At 42.3% G+C, this 24,838-nt stretch overlaps 1 long non-coding RNA gene across 2 annotated transcripts in view; it reads left to right on the forward strand.

The window, feature by feature from the left end:
- The first annotated feature begins 3,866 nt into the window (after nt 1-3,866).
- The window catches only part of LOC122438398, a 64,993-nt gene continuing 44,021 nt past the window's right edge, over nt 3,867-24,838 (forward strand). The window contains exons 1-3 of one of the 2 annotated variants that reach the window (XR_006268540.1): nt 3,867-3,980; nt 7,125-7,243; nt 22,945-23,122. This is a non-coding gene — a long non-coding RNA (uncharacterized LOC122438398). Of the gene's footprint in view, nt 3,981-7,124; nt 7,244-8,860; nt 8,942-22,944; nt 23,123-24,838 lie in introns of those variants that run through there. The other variant, XR_006268539.1, reaches the window with a different exon arrangement.

Here is a 24,838-nt window from a genome sequence, read left to right on the forward strand (position 1 = left end):
CTGTCGTTGTCCTACAAGTGTTGGCACAACACAATCCTAAGTCAAATTCATTTACTGGCTTTATCAAAACTAGTTTGCAAGTCATTTAAGTAATGCCCAAATACGATGATATGATTTTTAAATAATTAAGTGTTGACTGATCAAGATATATAATTGGTTTCATTCCCCTTCAATGATAGTTACTTACTGACCAAGGCCTGCAAAATGACCTCCTGTGGCTTTGTTTCCTGAACTATAGGACTTGTTAAGGGCTCTGGACTCAACCACACTGGCCTCCCAGTGTCATTACCTGATAAGAGGTTTATACACGAGGATCAATAGCCAAATGGAAATCAATATGCCTTTTCATTAAGTGCCAGATGCAACAACTCCCAGTATAAAGAGAGGAACCCAAGAGCCTTCACTCCTCTTCCCTGAAAATGTAAGATATCAGCCTAAATCTCTACCCAGTTATAGGCAGAGTGCAGGTGGGTGAGAAAGAACCCGAGCTGGGTCTGCCCAGCGGTGGAGGTCCTGCTGAAGGGAGCAAGACAGTGTACATGAGGACCAATCGTCTGCTCCCACAAGTCAACCTAAAAAATGAGGTTAAAGAAAAAGCTAACATGAGTTTAGGTGGACTGTTGGAGAGTTGCATTACCCTTAGGAGGCATATTGGAATTCGGGGGGCTTCAGCAAAAAGATTGGGGTTACCAATAGTGAACAGAATGGGCAGTGGAGAGAGTACTGGTATTCGAATCAGAAGTTTCAGTGTGCTGGTGCTGGCTCAACTCTGCCTGGAAAGTCTGCCTTGCATAGCCTTTCAGGGCTTAAGCCACTGCCTGCTGCTGTCCTACAGCCTGGTGTTCTAGCCCCCTTCAAGCAGGGCAGGTGCATGCAAATTTTTACTGTTCTATTATTACTGTTACTTTCTCCATAGAAAATGTACCAGTGGATCGGTGGTCATTACTTTAAGAACATAGTAGGAACATAGCTCTAATTTCAGGCACTCTCTAGCTTTTAATAGTCAGACCTGAATGCCTGGCATGTCACAGAGACTGTGGTCCTGTTGTTTCCTGAGTTGCACGTGAGCCCAGAGGAACATTCTGTTTTGGAGCCAGCAATATGATTTATTTGAAAGTCTATAATGAACACGTGCTTCAAATGAAAGAAGCAGGATGGTACTGCCAGGGCTCAGCCTATTACGCTAATGCTCTGTAGGGAGGTAGCTTGAAATTGCTTTTATGAAGGGAATGGAGCACAGAGTGGAGAAAGGGAGCCTGCAGGCAGCTAGAGGTTCCCTATTTCTTCACCTTAAATTTGCAAGCGTCTGGGATGCCAGCTGCAGTTGGCAGAGTGGTGACGCTGGTGCTGGCCTGGCAGGCTGGCTGGGCTGGAGAAGTGCCTTCCTTGCATCCCACAGTCTTCCCAAACTCGCTTTTGCTGGCTCCCTTTCCTCTCTTTGGGTGAGAATCAGGAAAGAAGAACAGAACCCAGTGTCCCCACAGTGCCAGGGTGAAGCAGGTCACCCTTCTGGTGACAGATGGAATGGCTGTGCCCCTCTGGCACTAGCACATACATGCCGTCAACCTGGAGAAGGATCCAGGGGCTCTGGGTGGACACTGGCCTCACAACCTAGATGGATGACCTTTTGGGCAACATAAAAAGCATTCTATCAAGTGAGTGAATGACCTGGAGATGATGGCATTGTATGTGCTAGTGCCAGCGGGGCACAGCCATTCCATCTGTCACCAGAAGTGTGACTTGCTTCACTCTGGCACTGTGGGGATGCTGGGTTCTGTTCTTCTTTCCTGACTCTCAACTGGGGACCTCAGAAGCTGCTGATATTGCCATTTGCAGCATATCTTGCTCCTTGAAGTCTCAGCAAAAGTCCAAAGCCTCACTTGTGCCCCTCAGCCCTCCTTGGACTGTATAGGAGTATATTCATCTCCTACAGCCACTGTGACAAATTACTACAAACCTAGTGACTGAAAACTATACACAGTTCTAGAAGTCAGAAATCCAAAACCAAGATGTCAGCGGGGCTATGTTCCTTCTGGAGGCTTCAGGAAGAGTCTATTACCTTCCCTTTTTCAAAATCTAGAAGCTATCTGTACTCCACTCCATTCCAACTTCTTGCTTCTGTCATCACATCTCCTCCTACAGACTCTGAGTCTCCTGCATCTCTCTTGTCAGAGCCTTGTGATTACATCGGGCATAATCTCCCCATTCTGAGATCCTTAACTTAATCATATCTACAAAGTTCCCTCCACTGTAAGGTACAAGATTCTGAGACTGAGAGCCGAATGTCTTTAGGGAGGGGGGCTGGCTATTTCTCAACCTACTAGTATAGGAGAACCACAGTTGGTGGTATGGGATGGGGAGACCACATCCAAACTTTGCCCCATCCAGCCTCGCAATGCCTCCTTCAATGTGGTGGCACCAGACCCCAGGTCAAAAGGCAGCTCTGGACTCCACCTGCTAGGATAGGCATACCCCAGCCACTACCCATAACCTCTCTCCTGATGCTGCTCATCTTCCTGCCACCTGCAAGTGACCTTGCAGCTCCTTCCCTCCTTGCTCACTTTTTCTTCATCACTAGAACAATCGGTTGTACCATTTCCCTCGTTCTATCCTTGGATTTTCTTATTCATTTCCTGCTTCTGCACCTTGTGACCCTACTCAGTTGAACATTTTCCCCAGAGAGCTTGCCATGGCCTAACACGTCCTGTGAAGTCTGAGCACATTAGTGTTACAGCAGAAATGCAGAGGTATGCTATCTCTTGAAGCCAAAGATAAGAGTCTGAGGGTAGCATATGGGAACACGGATGAGGTCTCAGTGCTTCCTTGTCTCTTGTGAGCAGAACATCAGGCATGATGAGCAGGGGCAGAGAGGAAGTAGAACCAGTGGGACAACTTGGGGGCAGGAAGCAGAGAGATTTGTGATAGGTGAGGATGCCACATGAGGAGACCTGCTTAAAACAGAGGATACAGTCACTGCCTAGGGTAGCTGTGGCAGGGGCTGGGGCAGTTGTTCCCAAGAGGACAGACTAAGAACCCAAGACAAGACCTGGACCAACAAGACATCAGGAACCTCAGAGGGTGCGTTTTCTCACTTATTAGTGGAATGCATATTTTGCCATAGATATTAGTTTCCTGCATTTCAGACTCTTTTGTTGACTGTGAGGTCTGTTCCATTTCTTCTAAGGGATTCTTGCCCACAGTAGTAGATATTAATGGTCATCTGAATTAAATTTGCCCATTCATGTCCATTTTAGTTCACTGATTTCTCAAGATGTCAATGTTCACTCTTGCCATCTCCTGCTTGACCACACCCAATTTACCTTGATTCATGAACATAACATTCCAAGTTCCTATGCAATAGTGTTCTTTACACCATTGGATTTTACTTTCACCACCAGACACACCCACAACTGAGCATCATTTCCGCTTTGGCCCAGCCACTACTATAACAAATTCCCCCAAATTTGGTATTTTAAAATAGCAGAAATTTATTCTCCCAGTGTTCTGGAGATCTGAAATCAGTATCAGTGGGCTGAAATCAAGGTGTAGGATGGCACTCCTTTTGGGTGCTCTGGGGAAAATCTGTTCCTTGCCTCTTTCAGCTACTGGTGACAGCTGGCTTTCCTTGACTTATGGCTGCTTCAATCTCTGCTTCTGCAGTCACATTGCCTTTCTTCCCTGTGTGAATTGTCACTGTGTTCTTTTATAAGGACGCTTGTAATCACATTATAGCCCATCCTGATATTCCAGGATAATCTCCCCATGTCAAGATCCTTGATTTAGTCACACCTACAATGATTCTTCTTCTTACAAGTTTCAGTAGTTAAAACCTGTTATATTTCAGTGACCGATTTTCAACCCATGACACCATCTTTACACCAGCCTTGTCAATGGCCCTGGATGAAGAAGGGAGATAAGTGACCACAGTGACATTTCCAGTCTCTCATCATAGCTGTGACCTTTGTAAAATCAATCACATGGTGAGTACCAATGATGATGAGCCTGACATTCTTAGAGAAAAGTGCATCTACAAGATGTTCCAGGCTCAACTTGTATTTCCTGCCCCAGCAGTAGAATCAGCTCTAGATCAACCCTGATGTCTTGCATTAGAGAATAGTATTAGAAATCACTACGTGTGCTCACTGCTACTGGAGTATCGCTGCTTTTAGTCCCTCTTAGCTGAAAGAGCAAGAAAATATATGTGTATTTACTAACCTGTGTTTTTCTAAGTGGCTGTTCACCTTAGATTGGGTATTTCTTGGATTCTTCCCCTTTATATTCCTAATAGGAATAGAATTGTTGGGTCCCGACAACAAGGTCCATCAGCAGGACAAGTCTGTTAAAATTCACATACTGAATGAGTCTGAATGGACTTTCTTTATCCTAATGATCCATGTTTGTCAAGCAGTATCCTCACTGTCTCCCTTCACTACTTCATAAGGTCTTACCCTGGGACTTAGACTCATGTTTTTCCTTTTACATACGATGCCTGGCTGGCCCTTTAACTTCTACTTATCCAAATTTCTCCAATTTTTTCTAGGTCCTACCTGGATTATTGCATGCATGTGTTTCCCTTATCATAATTCATCAACTTGTGTATCTAGGATTTGTACAAATTTTCAAATGTGTGCTTGTTGTCCAGTTGCCCAGTGCTGTCCAACTCTTTGCGACCCCATGGACTGCAGCACACCAAGCTTCCCTGTCCTTCCCAGAGCTTGCTCAAACTCATGTCCATAAAGTTGATGATGCTATTCAACCATTTCATCCTCTGTCATCCCCTTCTCCTCCTGCCCTCAATCTTTCCCAGCATCATGGTCTTTTCCAGTGAGTCAGCTCTTTATATCAGGTAGCCATATTTCAATAAATCATTTACTTAAAAAGATACCTTTGATCTAGGTAGAAGACATCAATGACTTTGCTCCCATGAAGTTGAAAGTAAACTTCATGATACTAAAAATAAAACAGTTTTTATGCATCAGTTAAAATATATTTGTCTTGAAGAAACCCCATCTCAAGTTGGTTTAGACAAGGATTTTATTATCTTGGGTGTTAGGAAGTTCTGAGGTAGGAGGACTGCAGGCACAGCTGCTTTGGGGGCCCAGTGACGTGCTGCGGACCGAGGTCTGACTGTTCGCTCAGGCCCTCTGGGCGCTGACTGTGTCTTTGGTGTCAGCAGCCACATTGGAGCATCACTGTCAGACCTCTCAATACTCAGTGTCTCTTCCTGTGGCTCCCCCTAAAGAGCATGGGAACCTTCCCAGCAGCTTCCCCCTCTCAAAAACGTCTTCCCTTCACACTGCCTGAGTCAGAATTTTAAAAGAAAAGGGAGGATTCTTGTTATCTTTATGCAGGTAACAAATGCTATCCATCGCTTCCTTCTGAAGAATAAAGTTCTTTTAGGCAGACTCATATTTCTGGGATTTTTCCTAACCACCCTAAAAAACATATTTGTTGGCTCTTCTCTGCCTTGTCTTCTGATACTGTTGGAATCTGGTTTGAGTGGCCATCACTCTCCTGACCTGCTAGAGGAAAAGATGGGCAGTGAAGGGTCAGGCAGTACCTGTTAGGAAGGAGATGCATTGGCAGTTTTCATGGACCAGGAAACAGCTCCAGTGCCCTGAGCAGGGCTGCTGGGTTGGTAAAACAGGTCCTAGACCTGGCTCCTGGCCCAGGATTTTGGAGGTGGGCTCAGTGCCTCACAAGTGTTCCTTCAAATTTTTAAGCACCATTCTCATTTTATATTTTGATGATAAATTTATTAATATCTTTCTCCCTACTCTTCTATAAACTCCTCAGGACTAGGGAGCATGCCATCTATTTTGCTTATCTTTGCATATCCAGCTTTGTACAGCATCCAGAATAGCATCTGGGACATATGGGGGTTTGCCACTACTGCTTGAATCAGTGAGTATAGTGGAAAGGGTACTGGTTTTGAGAAGAAACCAATGTGGGTTCATTGTCTAACCCAGGGGGACATTTCAGCTTCTGGCTTTTGCCTGGGGTCACTTAGCTTCTCTGAACCTAAGAAGAACACTACCTTTCAATCATGTCCAACTCCTTGGGACTCCATGGACTATAGCTCACTAGACTCCTCTGTCCATGGAATTCTCCAGGCAAGAATACTGAAATGGGTAGCCATTCCCTTCTCCAGGGAATATTCCCAACCCAGGGAACAAACTCAGGTCCGCCACACTGCAGGTAGATTCTTTACCATCTGAGCCACCAGGGAAGCCTTTAGGAGAACTTGACATGTGTTAGTGTGTCCCTTTAGGAGAACTTAACACATGTTAATGTGTCCCTTGTTTTTCACTCCTCTGACCCCAAACCCCACCAGACTGCTTCTTTATGAATCAAACAGGAACCAAATGCTTATCTCTTAGAATGGTTATGGAAATTAAATAAAGTAAAATGTGTGAAAGAAAGTGCTTTGTAAAAGTTGATGCTAAAATTATGAGGCTCACCATTTAAACAGGAGAGTGGAAGAGCCCTGAAATCTGTATCCAGCTCACAAGATTCTAAAAAATACACAAAGCTTCTTACCCTGCAATTGATTTTGCTCTGTGTCATTTAAAGACCTCAGTGGCATTTTTGAAGGTTGATTATGCAAAGCAAAATTGACTATATTTTTAAACATTTTTGTATTATTTATACTCTGACATTTGAAGCCTTGATCTTAGAGAGACTGGCCCTCCCAGGGCCAGCTAATTTCTAAAGGTAGCAAATGACTTTCCCAAGAGTGCACCTGTGATATACAAACCAACCAACCCAGAGCCCACACCTACATCATCTCCTTTATCAAACTCACACAGAACAAGTCAGCATTCCTCCTGCCCTCAATTACCCCAGAGCCAGGTCTCAAACACGCAGAGACCACCCACACAGCCCAGAGCCTGTTAAACTCCTTCAAACTTTCCCACCCTAAGCTTACTGATTATACCTATCTTGCCTGGCCCATCCTTTCTGGGGAAAACCCCCCAAAAGCTCTAGGCCCTGCTCTCCTCTCTCTCTCCTCTTCCGCCTCCTTACCTACCCTGTGGCCTTGCATGGCATGGCATGGTGTGTCTCTTGTTTGTAGGGATCTGTGACTATAAATTCCTTCTATGACAGTCTTGTCTGTGTCACAGGGACAAGGGAGCCTGGGGTCACCCCTGTCCTTTGGGCAGTGGGGCTGGAAAGCAGGAGTAAAGAAGAGAAAGGAATAAAAGAAGAGAAAGCCCTATAATCCTATCATCCTTCCTCTCAGGTATCTATGTATCTATATATCTAACGTGTTTGTATATTTACAAAGTTGGAGGTATACCATTTATTATATACTATAAAGCATATACATATAACATACAAGCAAATGGAATTACACTATAATATTGGCATTTAGCTACCTTTTGTCAGCCGCATTTTGTATAGTTGGATGGTAGTAGTATTTTGTGTAAATTGGCACTTTTCAAGTTTGGTTGTGCTTCACAATAGCCTGGGGAGCTTAAACCTTTTTGTAAATTCCAGGGCTCTTTCCCGCATGTTACTGTGTCAGAATTTCTAGGTTTGTACACTGCATTTTTCACAAGCCCCGCTGGAGGTTCTGACACAGCCCGGCCTACTGAGACTCATTTTCAGAACCACTGGTGTCCGTGTGCCGTCGTGAGCAGCCAGAAGTGGCCGAGGGCCCGGGACCACCTGCAGCACATGGTGAGAGAGAGGAGCCAGGAAGGGCCCACTGCAGGGTTTCTGGCTTTCTCCTCGAGAGCATCACACAGTCAGCATCTTGAGGCTGACATGGAAGAGAGGACTCTGGGAAAGAGGAAAGGCTGATCGAAATGAAGAAGGACTGGGGTCTTCCTGTGTGTGACCTTATTTTGGGAACTCCTCACATGACATATCGTCCACCCCTGACCCTGTATCTCATCTTCCAATAAGACCACCACAGATATCTATCCCCCACCTTTTTTTATTCTGTGAGCATCTCTGATCATTACTTGCATCCTCTTCAGCTCTTCCCTGAGGGCTGGTCCCTGCTGCCGTGTCTGGGTGTCTGCTCAGGGGACGATGGCATCACAGCTGACTCCAGCTGAGCAGCTTCCTCAGAGCCTCAGAGACACCCCTCACATCTCAGCTCTAGTCCCACCCTGGGGCTGAGAGAGGCTCTAAGCCCTTGTGAGTGAAAACATGGTCCCAGAGGAGCACCAGTCATCTCACCTGGAAGCTTGTTAGAAACACAATCTCAGGCTGAATCCAAACCTGCATTTCCCCCCAGATCCCAGGGGGTTCCATACACATGGGAGCCCTGTTCTAACGGGTTACATCTTCCAACAAGCACACCTGCTTCCAGTGCCCTACCCTCAAGGCTGATCCAAGGGCTGACATCAGAGGCTGCATGTTCAGGCAAGCCGCCAAGAGGCTCAGGAAGGAGCCTGGCCCTGCAACTTCGTCACTGGATTGGCCAGAAGCTCCCCAAGTTTAAGCTGAACATTCAAGCCATTCTCCAAGAGGGTGTCAAGCCTCATGACTTCATGGAGGCCTGCAGCTGTGCTGGTTCGTGATCCTGGTGACACCTGGCTGCTCTTGTTCGGGCAGAATAGGGACCAGCAGGGACAGTGTCACTGCAAATACTGACTAAAGAGACCAGGCTCCTTTCTGTGACTGGAGTGAGAGGCCCAATTCTGTTTGGGAAAAAACACAATGGCTCTCTATTCACTGGATGTTGCAGGATTTCAATGTCAGACACCAGCCAGATAGATCAGGGGATGATTAAGAGACAAAATACAAGGCATTGTGTGCACGTCACCCTGAAAGCACTATTGTAAGAGCCTTTGTTCACACAGCCCCTGCCTGGGCCCCTCCACCTTCCTCAGAAATACTGTAGACCCTGGACATGCTCAGGTCTATTCAGCTCTTCTCAGGAAAATGAGAGTGAAGCTACAGCAAATTCTGATGGAGTCTTCCAAGGGTGAGTGGGGAGGGGGAGATGCAGGGAGTAAAGGACAGGTGGACAGAAGGTGACAGTGAGGTTTGATTAAGTCAGACCTCAGCAGATCAAGGAAGAGATGTTGGTAGGCAGATCAATAGATGTTGTACTGGGGCTCTGAGGAGAAGAAAGATGAGGCCAGAGAAATGTTACCAGTGGTTCAGACTATGAGACATAATGTCAGGAAGCCCAAGTTCAAGCCCCACACCCCACTTGGGGCTCCGTGGCTTGGGCATCTGAGTCTCATTTTCCTCATCTGCAAAGTGCAGATACTGACATTTGCCTCATGAGGGGATGCGACAATGAAATGAAATGGAGCACGAAAATTAGCTAGCCTACTTGGCACAAAAATCATAAGTTCTAGTTCAGAAAACGTCGCTTTCTGTTGTCTATCACCTAATACAGACCACTGCCCCCAGCCCTGCCAGTTCCACCTCCTAAGAAAGATTCAAGGCCTGATCCCCCAAAGCAGTGTGGGGGGAGGGGACGATGCAAGTCTAGTGGCAGTGAGAACTAGTGGGGGTCGTTAATTATGATCTGAGGTAACGCGCGGCGTGTGGGAAAGGAGAAAAGGCAGCAATTTTAAACAGGATCTGATGTCATCAAATTTGCAAGTTAGAATAATCACTTTCAGGCACTCTGAGTGACCCAGCCTGTGTTTTTACCCTTTGAATTATTTGACTGTTTCACATGAATTGTTCTGTTGTCCGATCCCTGTTCCACTCATCCTTGCCCTCACCTGGTGATGAAGGACCACTCCTTGCCCGCAGTTTCCAGAGGTTGCTGCTTAGAACAGTCCTGCCCGCTACCATCCTGTGTCAGCCCGGTCTTGGAGGCCGGTCTTCTTTCTGTGGTCTTTATGGGATTCCCTTCCTCCGAACCCTGGCCCTAATGCTACACCAAGTGGGCTTCCCTGTGAGGTCGTCCCAGCTCCTCACGAGAGGTGGTCTCCACTCCCCCTGGTGCCACTGCTTCCTTCAAGCAGGCTTGGTGGTGCAGCCAGGGCCCCTCCTCATCCTGGCCCCCATACCCGGCCCTTTGGCAGGCTGAGGGCTGGCAGTGCCTCTCTCCCCATGTGTATTCTACTTTAACAGAAGGGGAGAGAGCAGCCCTGATGGGTCTAAACTGGAGTTGCCAAGGTGGCCAACACAGTGATGGATACCACAGGATACCAGGTCGCCTCTCTCCTCTGAAGAACCAGGCCTGTCTTCCTGGGCTGTGCTGGGCACCCTTAGCGCAAGTTCACTCTCTCTCATGCCCAGAGCAGGCTCACCCCCGCCCACCCTCTGGACAAGCGCAGGTGCTGCTGTGTACCAGAGGCGGGTCTGCCGGGGTTTACGCTGGCTGTCGGGTGCAGCTGTGTGTTCACATCTCATTCCCTTCCTTTGACCTGGGGATTACTCTCTGCTGAGGGACCCTAAACTCTCATTGGTCAGGATGCTGACGTTCTCCCCAGCTGGATCAGAGCTACCTGGAGATGGACAGGCTGGACAGGCATAAGGGCATGCTGGGGGTGCCGGCAGGGGAGCACTAAAGCGTGCTGCAGATTGATAAGGGGTTCTAGACTCCTCCGCACTTTTACTTCCGGCAGGTCGAAAAACTTCCTTTCTGAGCACTTCTTGCTCTTTAATAAAGGCAATTCACCAGGGGCTTATTTAATAGTATTCTAACATACTGCAGGTATTTTGGCTATTTGGCCTATTTGAACTGTCAGTCTTAGATTCGTCTCACTTGATTTACTTATTACCTTCTTTGTTTGGGGGGCAGAGGATTGAGATAATTCAATATATTGCAGCTTCTCATGTTATAAATTTTAAGGGTTGGAAAATTTTAATAAAACGGATAGGCTTTTTCCATCTGGGATAGATGTGCCTCATTAGTTTATTCATTCTGCAAATTTCAGAGCACCTCCTTTTCATAACTGAGCTCTCTACTGAATGTGAGGTTATGCATACACACAATGTCCTTGAGGAAAGCGCCTTTATTTCTTCCTATGGCCTGGAGAATTCTTCAATTTGTCATGAGTTTTGCTGTGGATATCTTCTCCTTTACCTTAACCTCTGAACCTCATACTAACCTAAAGAACAAAGCAAATATTCACTCTCTTACTCTCCTTTCTTCCCAAAGTGCCAGTCTTGCCAAACTCTATATTATTTATTCACACCTTATTCCCAAACGTAGTTGCTCAAGCCATCTGACAGGTAGGTAAGAAGAAGCTCACATGTTTGTGGTTTTCTAGGGAATCACTCATCACATTCTGATAACAATTATGGAAATGAGTTGTTCTAGTCACCTAAGGCACAGTGAAAAAGGGGGCTAGAAGGAACTGAACAACTGTCAGGGTCCAAGATACCGCCATAGATGAGTTCCTCCGAACTGTTCTGTCTCTCTCTGGTCTCTCTCCCACCTCCTCTCTCCACTTGTGTTTCTCTGTACAGCTGCACCATTGTCCTTTGTCTGTCAATTTTCTCTGCTTACTCATGGGTCCTACTGTCTTACGAGCTTGAAATGGTCCATTTTGACCTCTCCCATTTGATTGTATAAAATTTGGGTTTCAGTTCCCACTAAATGACTCATTCTCTTGGCCATAGTCTGCTGACGAGTCTGTAGATGAGGCCCCATGGGTTGGTGGTCTACCTTGGTCTAATTTGCTTTAGCCAGAAGGTACTAGGCCACATGGGACCGAGCACTGCCCTGAGTATTAAAGGCAGGACGGTGTCCTTCAGAAAACACTGTGGGTGTGGAAAGCACACTAAAGGGAGCCTATGCCAGCATTATTCCTGCTGTGGTGAGAATCTGAACTCATCTCTCTATTTCAAGAAAAGGAAGGTGGTCTCCATGGCAGGTGAACTCTGAGGCAGGGAGTTGCTGAGGGTACAAACTTCCTTCAGAAAGAGCCTGGTGATTTGTAAGTAAATACCACTAATCTTCAAAGAATAATAAAAGAATGTGCTAAGGATTCTCTGATATGTCTGCTAAGAATCACCTTTTCTGGACTCTGCAGTCAGGAGTGGGTGGAGAGGGAGGTCAAGAAGGGCTGTTTCTCCTCTAACTTTCACTCAACTTTGTCCAGGGGCTTCCCTGGTGGCTCAGCTGGTAAAGAATCCACCTGCAATGTGGGAGGCATGGATTTGATCCCTGGATTGGGAAAATCCCCTGGAGAAGGGAACAGCTACCCACTCCAGTATTCTGGCCTGGAGAGTTCCGTGGACTGTATAGCTCGTGGGATCTCAAAGAGTTGGACATAACTGAGCAACTTTCACTTTGTCCAGGGAAGCCTATTTGTCTGGCTTTCCACAGACTAGTCACAAGAGAGAAGCAAAGGTAATTCTCCTCTGTTTTATACCAAGGAAATTAGGAGTGGGTATGTCTTGAGAAAGAGCTAATATAATCTGGGTGGGAAACAAAGGAAAGATTGTTAGAAGTCAAAACAGGGGGTGCACAAAAAAGAAAACACTCTTTTGATGGGGAGAAATTTTTCCTGGGGAGGTGTGATCATCTTTCTCTAGAAAGAGACTCCCTCTGTCCTACCTGGTGAGGTTTAATCTGTGATTTGAAGGCAGGAGGATGATACTGAGCATGCTCAGCTCAGCTCTACTCACTCTCTCTTGGACTTGAGCTGTCCAAGGGGTATAGACGTTTTCTTCTGCTCCTTTGTGTCTCCCCTGAGTTGCTAACGCACTGCTGTAGGAGAACTTGTCCTGGGTCAGTTCCAGGAAATTAGAGGGTAGAGAAGGCAGGGTGGCCTGAGGGCCTCGAGAAACAACTTCCAGAAATATTTTAGCTTCACCCTTTTCTAAGTCCTCAGAGTTTTTTCCATTCAGCTTGCAGATGAGGTTGGGGGTAGCATGAGAAATACTCAAGGGAAGTTTTTATGGATTATGCTATAAAAGAGCGCACATGACTTTTCTTATGATCCATTGCCTAAAATTCGTATGGCCAAAGTTACCTGTAAGAGAGGCTGAGAAATGCATAGTACAGGTGTGTCCAAGACAAAGGGTAAATACAGATATTAGTGAGCAGTAGCTCTATGTGCCACAGTGAGTGCATGCATGCTTAGTCGCTCAGTCATGTCTGACTCTGCGACTCCATGGACTGCAACCTGCCAGGCTCCTCTGTCCATGGGGATTCTCCAGGCAAGATTACTGGAATGGATTGCCATGCCCTCCTCCAGGGTATCTTCCTAACCCAGGGATTGAACCCAGGTTCTCCTGCATTGCAGGTGGACTTTTTACCATCTGAGCCACCAGGAAAGTCCAAAAATACTGGAGTGGGTAGCCTATTCCTTCTCCAGGAGATCTTCCCGACCCAGGAATTGATCTGGGGTCTCCTGCGTTACAGGCGGGTTCTTTACCAGCTGAGCTACCAGGGAAGCCTATTTACCACAGTGGGGAAGCCTAATTCTAGAGTTCATTGTTAGCAGGCTGTCTTGACTGCAGGTGGAGAAGGCAATGGCACCCCACTCCAGTACTCTTGCCTGGAAAATCCCGTAGGTGGAGTAGCCCGGTGGGCTGCCGCCTATGGGGTCGCATAGAGTCGGACACTACTGAAGCGACTTGGCAGCTGCAGCAGCAGCTTGACTGCAGGTACAAGCCACATTTGTTAGTAATAACGATGTTGTTCTAATCTCCCTCCTGTCATCCTTTGTTTGATTTTATAATCTATTCAAAGCTCTCGTGGGGAACAGAGGCTATTTTTGGACCCCTCAACTCCAACATTTGGTGCAGATCCTTGGAACATTGAGAAATAAAACACAGGAGTTTAATAACAAATTGGGAGGGAATTAGACTCTAATTTTCTTCAAACCTTAAGTCAGATGGGTAAAGAATATGATATTGGACCTTAAATCCTTTGGACTTTAATATATTTGAACTCTAACTTAATCATTGACTTCAATCATTGAAATTTAATTTCTTCCCAGAAAATTCATGATGAGAAAGGGTTGATATTCAAACTTGGAACATCTTGTAATTGGTATTTTATTGCTGGAATATCTTAACATGATTTAATTTCTTTGTAGAGCGTATAATGATTAGAGTGACAATATAATTTATCACCCAAACTAGGATAGTTCTGAGAGAAAAAGGAGGCTCTATTAATAATTATGCTGGGACAACAGTCATAAACCTATACTGTTTGGGTTGAGCTGGGCTGTATGATCACTCTAGTTATATCGGATAGTGTGGAAGGACAATGTTAAGAAAGAAAAATGGAATAGGGAATTAATTAACAGCAATATAGAGATTTAATTAATGGAGATTTTCTGACTCAATAAGAGCCCTGTGGGGATCAGTTCTAACTTGTCCATCAGTGGTCCCAGGAGGGTCCGCCGGGGAGCTGTACCAGTCAGGGGCCATACAAGGGAAAGAGGAGCCATGGTAGATATTTCAGAAAGAAGGGACTTCGTGCAGAATTGGGTGCACAGGTGCTAGAGAACTGAAATAGCAAAGAAGAATGGTAGCCTAGGGATTAACAACTACAGACAGCAGCTACCACCCATAAGACTGGAGAACAAAAGGAAGGAGGCATTACCCTAGGAGTTCAGAGGAGGGCCCCCAGGACAGATGCTGAGTTCTCTGGGGCAAGCTCTATGCACCTGAGGAGAGGTGTGGTCTGAATCCTGCTAGTAACCCTGAGGAGATGATGGGGAAGCTAATGATTGAAATACAGAAAGGAAGCCCTGTATTTCCCCCAAATTGTGTTCTTTTTTCCATATCCTGCCCATCTCCCTTTTGCAGACCTTACCTAACAAAAAACAACTAATAAAGGAATTGGAAAATGTAGTTTGCAGAGTCCCAGCCTCAGCTTCAGCATCAAATGGAGTGGAGGGTGGGCTTGGAGCAAAGAGACAGTAGGGGCATAAAGGGTCCAGATGAAGTAGGTGGCATTGGGGGAGTACCTGATGAAAGAGGAATAGAAAGGTCTTGATAGAACTTCTGATCTCCTCATCGGAGAATCACCACACCCCTGACTGACCATAGGCTTAATATTTAGTCACACAGAGTTAAGAACAAATAATTGTGGAAAGTCAGTGGTGGATGATGCTTCTTCATTTCTGATGTGTCCTTTCATGGAGAGATGTCACATTTTCAACTTTTATTTGCTCTTCAGTTGTTCGAAGAGGAAGGAATGGCCTTATCTGTGTCATGAATTTGAAGAGAATAAACTGGGCATGCTCAGCTCAGCCTTCCTCCTCTCCTGGGTGCAAACTGCTTGCCGGATGTTAGTGTTTTCCTCTTCCCCTTTATCCATAAATCTTATTAGTTCACTAACATTTATCAACACGTACTCTATCCTAGGCGCTGTTCTGGTCCAGGGGATACAGCAGTGAACAAAATAGGCAAAGAAGCTGGTCTCATGGGAGATGTGGGCAATAAGCAGTAAGCATAATCATAATCACATTATACAGTGCATTGGAAGATGATAGGTGCTGGTGCAAAAAAACAAAACAAAACCACAAAACTGCAGGAGATCAGGATTGCTGGATTGGCAGCCTCAGTATTAAAGAAAGTGGTCTGGGTAGGCTGACTTAGCAAGTCCATTTGAGCATATGAGGAGAGTCATTTGTCTGCTCACGTTCAGAACCCTGTAAACACCATAGTTTTAGAGGTGAATACTGACCATTCTTGGAGAAGGAAATGGCAACCCACTCCAGTATTCTTGCCTGGAGAATTCCATGGACAGAGGGGCCTGGTAGGCTGCAGTCCATGGGGTTGCAGAGTCAGACTTGACTGAGCGACTGAGCATACATACATGCACTGATCGCTGTCTTTCTCAGTCCAACCACCACTTGCCCCCAACCCTGGACATGCCCTGAGGATCTTGTTTTGAGTAGGACTATGGGCTATGGCCCACAGCAGAGGTAGGTTTAATCACTAGGTTTACCTGTTGAGGTGTCATCTTGGAGCAAAGTCAAAATTATAATTGCCTATAATTAGTGCTTTACCCCGCTTTGCAAACAGATACACATGGTCTGTTAGCCTACCCACCTTATCCTGCCTCCACTTTGCAGCCAGGACAGCAGTATTAAAGCAATAGCTATTGCTGTTGGCAAACATATGTGCACACTGTTTTTCTTTAAGGCAGCAATCCTTAAAGTGTGGTCCAGATCCTGGTGAGTGGAGAGGACCTTTCAGGGAGGGTCTGTGAGATCAAAACTATTTTCATAGTAGCACTAGAATGTTTTTTGGGGCCTTTTTCATTTTCTTTCTCTCTTGTGTACAGTGGAATTTTCCAGAGGTCACATGGCATGGAATAGCACAACAGATTGAGTGCAGAAGCAGATTAAAATACTCCTTTTCCCTCCTAACTACATATTTGTGTGAAGCCTGATTTTCTTTACATATTTCTATCAAAACAACATATTGCCACAGATTGAATGCAGAAGATCTGAAAATCCAGCTGTCTTCTATTAAGCCAAACTTAAAGAGATTTACAAAAAGTTAAAACAAGTTGATCTTCCTGCTAAATTTTTTTTTGAAGAGGGAAATAGTTACTTTCCATATAGAAGATATTTATGTTACTATGTATTGAGTTTGTTATTGTTATTTATAAATGAATTAATAGGTAAATATTAAACAGTTTCTCACATTTAATTTTTAATGCAGTAAATATCTATGGGTATGTATAATCCACATAAACAAGCATGTGAAAGTCAGTCAGTTATGTCTGACTCTTTGTGATCCCATGGACTGTGGCCCACTAGGTTCCTCTTTCCATGGAATTCTCCAGGCAAGAATACTGGAATGGGTTACCATTTCCTACTCCAGGGGAATGTTCTTAACCCAGAGATTGAACCTAAGTCTCCTGCTTTGCAGGTGGATTCTTTACCATCTAAGCCTCCAGGGAAGTCCATAAACAAGCATAAAGGGGTCCCGAGACTGGAAAGGTTAAGAAAGGTTGCTCTCAAGGGTTTCAGTATAATACCCTATTTGCATGTTTTTACAGCCCCCAGACATCCCTTCAGAGGCATCCTTCCTTGTTCTCAGACATCACGTAAACTCATGGCTGTGCTTCCCCACTTCATTTCATTTGGGTATCTACCCGCATGTAAAACACTGTATACTAAGGTCTATCTTCTTGTGGTGAAAGAGCATTTAGTCCACAGTGGAGAGAAGAAACAACATTTAGTCCTGGGTTTACCTAACCATTATCTGGACAGTTGCAAGGTGATGAAGTTGGACTCTTGGAAGAACATTTGTCCTCAGGCTGGACCCAGGGCAACTGACAGAGGTAAGCCAAGGTGGCCCACGCCCTTCCTGGCCATGAGAAACTTCGGCTTTAAAGACCTGGCATGCTCTTAAGCACTGGTTCCTAAGTACTGGCGCCTCGAAGAGCTGCAGGAACCCCTGCACAAGATCACCTGAGTGGCTTGTTGTACATACAGACTTCCAGGCTGTACTCAGAGACCAATGAATCAGAATGCGGTTGGAGATCTCAAGATCTGTACTTCTTTCCTAAGCCCGTGGGTGATTCTGTGATGCAGCAAAATTTGGGACCCTTTAATCAGCCTTCTTAAACCCTGTCAAATCATCATGGAGATGAGTCAACATGCTTTTGACCCCAAATATTTCTCCTGGCCACCTCCTGCAGGCTCAAAGTATCTACTTTTTTTGGCAGTTAGTTCTTTGGCGATAGGGCAGCAATGCCTCAAATGTTCCCTGTTTACATGAAATCCTCTCTGGAGGAATGCTGATGTGGCTGTACTTGGGGAGTAACACAGCAGGTGTGTTATCTACCTGCTATACATTAGGGATGAGAAAGGGCAGAAAGGAGGAGGAGACTCTTTGGATGGACATGTGGGTTGGAGTTATGAGTAAGGACTTCAGGATTCCAGGACCCCTCAATAGGCAACAAGAGAACAGAAGCTAGATATTGATTTCCACTGGGCTGACACTCAAGACTCTATGGAGGAGCCAAGCTGTTTCTGCAGATTTTGAAAATTGTTGGCATCAATATTCCTGTTACTGGATGTGAATGATACATTGCTGGCTCAGAATGCAGAGAAGGAACCCAGAAGCATCTTTGGGCCGTCTCATCTCTGCTGTTTCTTGTGTGTAATCGAGACCCAGTTGATCACCTTCCTGTTTCCAATCTGGCTACCTTCTCCACACTGCTTCCAGAATAATGGTCCTAGAAGGCTTTGAAAAGTTACAGTTTTAGAAACTTTTAATTGTGAAATATAACACACATTCATAAAAGTGCACCAAATGTAAGTATATAGCTTAATGAGTAATTAGAAAGTGAACACCCAGAGCAAGAAATAGAACCTTACCAGCACCTCTTCTGCAGGCTCCCTCCCAAACACAGCTCTTTCCCATCCCACAAAGGAGCCCCACTCTTGGCTTTTATAAATTACTTTATAAAAGTAATTTCCTTGCATTGCTTTAGAATTTTATCACCTGTGCATGCATCCCTAAATACAGTAGTAAAATTTGGCTGGCTGTGAATTTTACATAATTGAAATCATATAGTATCTTTTAGTATTTATCTTCTTTATTTTTGTATTATGTTTTTAAAGATTTTTTTCATGTTGTGACAAGCAGCTGGGGTAGGGGTTTTTTGGGTCATTTTTGGTGCTATAAAGTACTTTATTGTATGAAATATACCATATTTTTTTAATCTATTGTCCTGGTGGGCATTTGTTTCGCCTCCAGTTATGGTTCTTATAAATCAGTATTATTATGATGTTAAGTTGCTAAGTTGTGTCTGACTCTTTTGCAACCCCATGAACTATAGCCCACCTGTCTCCTCTTGTCCTGGAGATTTTCCAGGAAAGAATACTGGAGTGGGTTGCCATTCCCTTCTCTAATTATTATGAATATTCTTTCACATATACTAAGGCCCACATAATTATACTCTTCTGTAGTATCTATACTCAGGAATGGAGCTGCCAAGTCATAGGTATATACATCCTTAACTTTATTAATTAAAGGCTAGAATGGTTGTGGGAGCCTTCCTGGTGGCTGAGATGGTAAAGAATCTGCCTGCAATGTGAGAGACTCTAGTTTGATCCTTAGGTTGTGCTAAATGTTTACCACCAGAAAACAATGAAAATTTCTGATGCTTCGCATCTTCGCCAACACTTGATATTGTCAAAGTTTTAAATTTTTGCCAATCTGGTGGGTGCATATTAGTATCTCATTGTGATTTAATTTACTTTTCCCTGACTTCAGTGAGATTTGACACCTTTTCATTTGGTGTTTTATTGGCCTTTTGGAAAATTTCTTTTCTGAAATCAAGTCCTGATCAATTTCTATCTGTTTTCAATTGTCTTTTCTTAGTGATTTATGTGAGTTTTACATATTCTAAATAGTAGATCTTGGTCATTTGCAAATATCATTTCCCATTCTATCACTTGCTTTTTCACCCTTTTTTATGATGTCTTTTGATTTTCTAATTTTTTGGTAATCAAATTTATTGATTTTTTCCTTTAAAAGCAGCAGTTTTTGTGTTTTGTTTAAAGAGCTCTTGCCCTATTCAGAGATCTTAAAGATATTCTCCTATATTATTTCCTCAAGGTGTTTTATTTCATGCAGTTAGATCCATAATCCATCTGGAAGCACTTTTGCATATAACCCACTAGGCTTTCATTTTCATTTTTTTCCATGTAACTGCCCAATTTTCCTTACATCATGTATTGAAAGAGCACCCGTTTTCCATTCCTCTGTAATGCTGTCTCTGAAATAAACAAGTTTTCCTATATGTGGACATCTTTTTCTGAACTTTTTTACTGTTACATTTGTTAATTTGTCTACTCTGACACAATGCTATAACTTTTATTATTATGGCTAAGGTCAAGTATCTAGCTGATCAAATATTCCCACTTTTTTTTTTCTCGGTCTAAAACGTCTTGGCTAATTTTGGCCTTCTGCATTTCTCTATAAATTTTTAGAGGCAACTTGCAAGGTTCTACAGAATTCCTGCTGGAGCTTTGATTGTTACTATATTAATCTTACTGATTGATTGGAGAAGAATGGATGATTTTATGATAAATCATGGTGTATTTATTTCTACATCTAATTAGTTCCTCTTTAATACCTGTCAGTACTACTATGATTCCTCCATAGAGATTTATACACTATTTATGAATTTATTCCTAGGAACATGATCTTTTAAGGCTATTGTAAATTGCAATTGAAAAATAATTTTCTATTTGTTGCTCTTGTGTGGAAATGATATTGACTTTTGTATATTGATTTTGTATCCTGCAACCATACTAAACTTTATGATTACTTTTAATTATTTATAATTATAATATAATTATTAATTCTAATGTGTATTATTTTGATGTTCCACTATACATTTATATCAATAATAAATTGATTTTTATTATACATTGCCAATCCTTATGCCTTTTATCTTTTTGTTTTTGCTTGCTTTACTATATTGGCTAGGATCTTAGTACAATGTTGAATAAAGTGATGATATTAGCATTCTTTACTCATTCATTCTTTATTTCAAAGGGACTACCTCAAAGTTTTATCATTAGGATTTTTGGTACATAATCTTTAGAGTTAGGGATTTATTTTTAACTCAAATTTGTGAAAATCTTTTATTGTGCCTTAATGTCCAATAATTTTATCAAACATTTCCCCTGTATCTGTTACACTGATAATGTGTTTTTTTTAACTCTTGTAATCTATTAGTATAATGAGTTATTTGAGTAATTTACTAATATTAAGACAACTTTGCAGTCCTGAAATGAATACAACTTGGTCACGTGTTTTAGTCTTTTTATATTTTGCCAGATTTGGTTTGCTAAAATTTAATTTGGAACTTTTGTTTTTATTTTCATGACAAAATTTCACTTGTTATTTTCCTTTTGGTAATATCTTTGTAGAGTTTTGACATTATGTCATTTTTAGTCTAATAAATAGTTTCAAAAGACACTCTTTTTATGGTCTCCTGAAGAGTATAAGTATGTAGAATTGGAGTTGCTTTTTTATTTAAATTGTGGTAGAACTCTCCAATGAAGGCATATTTTTTCTTTAGTAGTTATGATATTTACTACTCAACTTTTCTGTTTCTTCTTATGTCGGTTATAGTAAGCTGGCTGTTCATCTATATTTTCAATTTGCTTTAGCATAAACTTGATCATAATATCCTTTTATTATCTCTTTATTGACTTCAAGACCTACAGAGATATCCTTAAAATAAGTAATACTGCTTGCTTGTGCCTGCTCTCTTTTTTCCCTTTGACCAATCTCACAAGAGGTTTATTGCTTTCAAAAAACAGAATTTTGTCTTTTGAGCTTCTAAAATTACATGTTTCTTTTCTATTTTATTAAATTTACTCCTGCTCATTATTTTCTTGCTTGTATTTCCTGTGGCTTTGTTTTGGTGAATTTCCCTAACTTCATGAACTAGATGATTTATTCATTAACTTAAAGGAAAAGAAGAAAAATTCTTCTTTTTAGTATGTTTGTTTGTATCCCACACTTTTGATATAATTTCATTATCATTCAATATGATTGTTTTCTATTTTCCATGTACTTTTTTCTTTGATTATAGGTAATAAGAAGTATATTTTCTGATTTCCAAACCTGGTAATCTTCTAGTTAAGCTCTTGCTCTTGAGTTCTAGCATAATTGCATTGTGATCAGAGAAACCAGTCTGTATGAGCTCAATCTTTTGAATGTTTTGAAGCTTATTTTATTTATGGCTGACATATGGTCAAGTTTTGTAACTGCTTCACACGTGCTTGAAAAGACGTTTATTTTGTAGTGGTAGGATAACGTGCTCTTCCTGTGTGATTCATGTTGTTCCAGCTGTGCAGATCATTCCTACTTTTTGTCTCCTTCAATTACTGAAATTAAGTGTGACAAAATTCCCCACTATGGCTGTGGACTTGTCTATTTGTTTGATGGTTCTGACAACTTTTGAAAATACACATTTTGAGGCTATCTTGTAAATGCTTAGAAATTTAGAGTTATATCACTCACTGAACTAAAACATTTATCACTTGAAATGTCCCTGTTTAATGCCACTAGTGCTTTTTGTCCCTTAAAATGTATGTAGTCTTTATTAATACAGTCTCACCAGCTTTTAGTACTGTTTCCATGGAATGCCTTTGTCCATTCTTTTATTTCCAAACTTTCTGTGTCCTTGTGTTTTAGGCATGTCTCTTGCAAATAACATATAGTTATTCTTTGAAAGTCTAATCTAACAAAAACTGGAGTATTTAATCTGCTTACATTATTACAGTTACTGATATATTTGGATAAAAAATCCACCATTTTCCTATGTGCTTTCTATTTGTCCCAGCTATTCATATTTCTGCTTCTCTTTTCTTGCCTTCTTTTAGACTGCTTGAGTCCTTTTATCATGTTTTTCTTCTCTTTTAGTTTCAAAGTTATATAGTTCTTTATTTCTATCATTTTAGTGATTATAACCTACATTCTTGAAACGAAAACATGAATTCTTGGTGTATCAATGTCTAATCTATATTCTACCCACATTCCAGGTAATGCAAGGACTTTAAGCAGTTTAACTATCTTAATTTTGTCTAGACTTTATATAATACTACTGTTGTATACATGAGTATGAATACTGAGTCACTTCTTTGGGACCTCTTAGAGAGTCCCCAAATAGTCAGAAAACCATGAGACTACATGACTCAAGCCTCTGTCCATCTTAACATTCTGTGTGCATATGGAACCGCACTTTTAAAATGTTAATCAAACCAGCCCTGTTGAGGATAATGCAGTCTTAAAATGCAGCTACAGAGACATGAGGCGTGTGTTTTTCAGGTTTCCAAAAGCGAGGAGGTTGGCCCCTCAACAGGACCATTTACTTTCAATCAAATGCAATTGAAAAACTTCAAGAAACACTGTTAGATCTGCATATAAAGTGAGGTATATTCATATGACTGTAAAAAAACTGTAGTTGCCAGAAGGCCTGTAGCTCACTTAAGATGACTCTAGAAGAGTAGAGATACTTTATTTCTTGCTAAAAATATTTTTGTTTTCCTGTTTCCCCACCAGATGCAGGCTTGTGGTCCCTTCCGACCCTGTGGATGCAGAAGGAAGAGGCAAACTCCTTTCTGTATATGGATGTCTAGAGTTGTCATAATGATGTGGTGAAGCAAGTTTAAGCTGCGTGTTTGGTTGAGAAGGGATACTTTTTTCTCATCATTAATCACAAATTAAAGCCATTAAAAAGGTATGGGAAATGTTGCTTGGCAAAATTAAACTTCCGTTAAATTATGCTCAACACAAGCCCTGGAAGCAAAGTTTTTACCATTCATATTTAATTTAGTTCAGTAAAGCGGAGACACTTATTTTCTCTAGCATGGCTAAATATATTAAACATATCTATCCTTATTATCCTAAATTTTTGCCTATGCCTGAAGCCAAGTGATAATGCAGTCATAGGTGTCTGTAACATCTTGGTGTAGGAAGTAAGCATCTTAATTTTATACATCACTCTGCTGGCTTCTCTGGCCCCACTTGGGCATCCAAGGCTATAAACATGACATCACGACACTAAGCTGCTCGTTTTCTCCAAGAGTTCAAACTGTATTTCCCAATTGGGAAATGATGTTTCTCTGACTTCATGGTGATAGATGGAGAAATTACACCTTCTAAAGAGCAAATAACTCGGCTATGAGTCATATGGTCATTGTCCCCCTGGGGAAGAAACTCCAGAAGCTATGACTCTATGGATGTAATTTAAGCCATTATAATCTCAGAACCTGTATCTATAAAGAACCCACAAGACTCTCTGCTCCAGCCTTATTTTGTTCCCATCTTACAGATGAGACAGTTGATGCTCAGAAACATTAAATAATTTGTTCCAAGGTCATAAGACTATGGAACTATTACCAGCATTTCTTAGTGTTTAAATCATGTTTCCTCAAGCTCAGAAAATACATGAAAATGAGAATCCCAAAGTCTCACCAATATGAAGCAAGTTTCATTGTACTGACAGCTTGTCTTGCAGCAGCCTGTACCATTATCTTACTGATCTCCAGTCTTCACTGGGAATAGGAGTCTCAGGGCTACAATAACTACAAAATCACATTCACAGTTTTTAAAGCCCACAAAACCCCTCACTTGACTCTCTCCTTAACTTTCAGGGTCTATTGATGGATGAGGTAGGCATGTAATGCCTTTTTCAGACCAGAGCTTGACAGAGATTTAAAACATCTGTTAAAAGAACCCAGGCCTCCCATTTTGCCATGTAGGAAGGACAGCCACCAGATTTTGCACCGTTAATTGACTCCCATGCAGACAGTTATTTTAGCGATGATTATGTGGGTCTTCTGTAGCACATCTTGATTTAAAGTGAAATGTCAAAAAGCACTTCTCAAAGCTTCCAGGTTTGTTCATATTTAGCTGGTTGGACAGGAAGGAAGACAGCCTTCAATACTGTTCTGTAGATGTACAACTAGATTATTCAGTCTCCCCAAATTCAGAAAGTACTTCTAAGAGAGATGGTGACTGAGGAGTCTGATTTCTACCTAAGAGATACTTTTCTTAAGGTCAGATGGAATTGAAAAGAGAGTTTATGGGAAAAATGCCACTGTGACCTTAAGCATGAAGTCTTTGGGTTGACACCATAATGAGGAATGGAGTGCTATTAAAATAATAACTCCACTAGCAGTAGACGAAAAAAGACTTAAGCTCAGGATAATTTTAGGAAGGAGGATTTTGCCAAGGAGATTTTAATGTCAAGAATGTATGTGAGGCTAAAAATAAGGAGCTCACGCTCATCCTAGAGCCGTGGGTGGGGATGTATATATAATCAAATTAAATTATTCCACTTCCACTTATGGAAAAATCTGATGGCAAAAATTGATTAGAAAACATTTAGTCATATTTCACTTGGATTATGCTTATATATATCAAACTCCAGACTTGTCAAAATAAGGCCCAC

This window comes from Cervus canadensis, chromosome 3 (genome assembly GCF_019320065.1).
Source record: "Cervus canadensis isolate Bull #8, Minnesota chromosome 3, ASM1932006v1, whole genome shotgun sequence".
NCBI lineage: Eukaryota > Metazoa > Chordata > Mammalia > Artiodactyla > Cervidae > Cervus > Cervus canadensis.